Genomic DNA, 2500 nt, shown 5'->3' on the forward strand with positions numbered 1-2500 from the left:
AGCTCGGACCAAAAATTATACAAAACGAGAAAGATATAATAAATAATACCATATACATGACACAAAACACATAAATCTCGGGTTCGAGCCAATAAGAAACAAATACCAAAACGCTGCGATGCGGTAAAATTACACCGACACGGTTACGTGCGGAGGTCGCTTTGATTACTCATCGCGTTTCTCCCGTCCGTTCGGAACCGCCGGCAAAAAAACTGTGCGACCAACGGCGCCAAAGAGCACGACGCCGGACCATTTCTCTCTGGCTGATGTGAATGGAAGTAAAAGACGCTTGCGTGAGGTCTCTCGACCTTTATCTCTCTAACTTATACTTATGGGTCGTCGTCTACTTGATCGGGTACAAACAAGTCGTAAGAAACAAACAAACAAACCACAAAAATACAAGTCGTAAAAAAACAAACTTCTGTTGGTTAACCTACAATATGAAGGATCGAAATGAAAGAAGGATCATATTATTACAAACCGAAAGTGAAGGATCATTAAAATTGAAATACAATATATATAAATATATAAATGTACCCGTCGTTGCGACACCCTAGTTAAATGGAAAGATATAAAAAAGAGAGAAAAGGAATACAGATGACCCGCCGTCTGATCTTTGCTAAATGATCTGGCATCACCGGAGTTTTTTTGGTCCGTGTTGCGTTCGCTCTATTCGAAATGAAACTCGCGGAGGCGAAGAATTGTTAAAAGTTTACGAAGCGTCTAGGAGTGGTTAAAACTGAGAGAGTTGAAACTACGATGTATTAGAACGAGCAACCGTCGAAACTTTGTTTTCGCGACGTTCTTTTCGTCGCTCTCGTCCCCACGCTCCTACGCTTTGGTTGTTTCTTTGCCATCCGTGTTGCGATAAAAAGATTTCTCCATTGTCCAAAAAGGACGGATCGAGATTCCTCTTTCGAGAGGGAGAGAGAGGTACTTGCGGGTAACCTGGAATCTACGAAACACGCACCGTGGTAAGATTCGTGCGTCCGCCTGATCGATGTGTGTTGTTTACGGACCGGCTGAGAAGCGACGATAGCGAGTCTTTGAAAAACTATGTGTCCATTAGTTAGACCGATCGTCGCCGGCCGTGTGTCTGTTCGAATCTCGCAACCCACGATTCAGCGACAGGACGCGCGCTCGCATTCCTTGTGTGCGTTCGTACTTTTCAAGGTTTTTAAATGTACTTTACGCCCGACCGTCGAGAGGAGCGTGCCACTGGGCGTTTCTCCGACGGTTTCCGTCCTTGGACGCGATCGTGTCGTCAACGATCGAACAAACAAACAAATACGTTGGCGACGCCCGAATTCGCTCTCCCGCACGCGCCGGGTGGGAGAGTGATGTGGGTATCGAATGTGATGCGTGTTAATAATGAAAATAACACTCTAAAGATCTAAAGAGTTTGAAATACAAAATTTTACGATTACCCTGAACGGTGGATCACTTGGCTCGTGGGTCGATGAAGAACGCAGCTAATTGCGCGTCAACGTGTGAACTGCAGGACACATGAACATCGACATTTCGAACGCACATTGCGGTCCACGGATACAATTCCTGGACCACGCCTGGCTGAGGGTCGTTTTCTTAACAAAAGACTGCTTGCGTTTGCTTCTCGAAAAAAGAGTAATTCATTTCTTTCTAAACATCTCGCCGTCGTTCAACGAAAGTAGAACGTTTCGGAGCGGGATTATCGAACGAAATTGAAAGAATGAATGAACGATAAACAAAGAAAGAGTCGCAACGTACGAGCGATAGTTGGGCAGTTCGTCGGCGTTTGTCGTGGAAACGATGTGACGAAAATCGCAACCGATACACTAAATGCAGGCCGTTAAAGGAGAGAAACAAATTTCGAAATATCTCTTCGAACTAGCGCAAGTGCGTCACGGCGCGCGAGTCGTTCGTTAAAATTTATAAACGACCGCCCGTGAAAGCACCGAGTTCTCGGAAGATAATCTATAAAGATTCTCCATCCTGCTGGAAGTTATCGGATCGGCGCGATTGTTCACTTGTAGAAATCCACGCTCCCGACGTTGCCAGAAACGATATTTACGAAAGGTGTGTCAAAAATAAACGAAAGAAGCTCTCCTATAAATTTAGAAAAAGCAAACGAGTGAAATGTTTGAGATGATAATTTGCTGAAATGCAAGCTCGAATAGCCCCAGGGTTTCGAATGATTCCCCGCGCTTTATACATCTCTCTGTTTACAAACGGTGTATAAATGAAAGATCGCTTCAGATGGGTCGTCGCTGTTTGACGCGCGATGCTGTTCCTTTTTTTTTGTCTGTCTGTGCGTTTAGCTTCGCTAAACAAGTTAAATGGTTAAAAAGCGTCGAAAAAGCGAATACACACGCGACAAGACAAATCTAACGAGTAAAGGAACGCTCCGCTCCAAGATAAAAATGGTTGTTTACAATCAATACAGCGTTTCGGTACCCCTGATCGTAGTCTGAAACTGTGTAACAAAAGAGAGGAAAGCGAATGGTGAAGGAACTTCGAAGCC

At 44.5% G+C, this 2500-nt stretch overlaps 1 non-coding gene across 1 annotated transcript; it reads left to right on the forward strand.

Moving 5' to 3' along the window:
• Positions 1 to 1424: 1424 nt before the first annotated feature.
• Positions 1425 to 1579, forward strand: LOC143305882 (5.8S ribosomal RNA). The gene has a single exon (XR_013063092.1). It is a non-coding gene; the product is annotated as a 5.8S ribosomal RNA (ribosomal RNA).
• Positions 1580 to 2500: the final 921 nt, after the last annotated feature.

The sequence above is a fragment of the Osmia lignaria genome, chromosome 11 (assembly GCF_051020975.1).
Source record: "Osmia lignaria lignaria isolate PbOS001 chromosome 11, iyOsmLign1, whole genome shotgun sequence".
In the NCBI taxonomy this organism is placed as follows: Eukaryota; Metazoa; Arthropoda; class Insecta; order Hymenoptera; family Megachilidae; genus Osmia; species Osmia lignaria.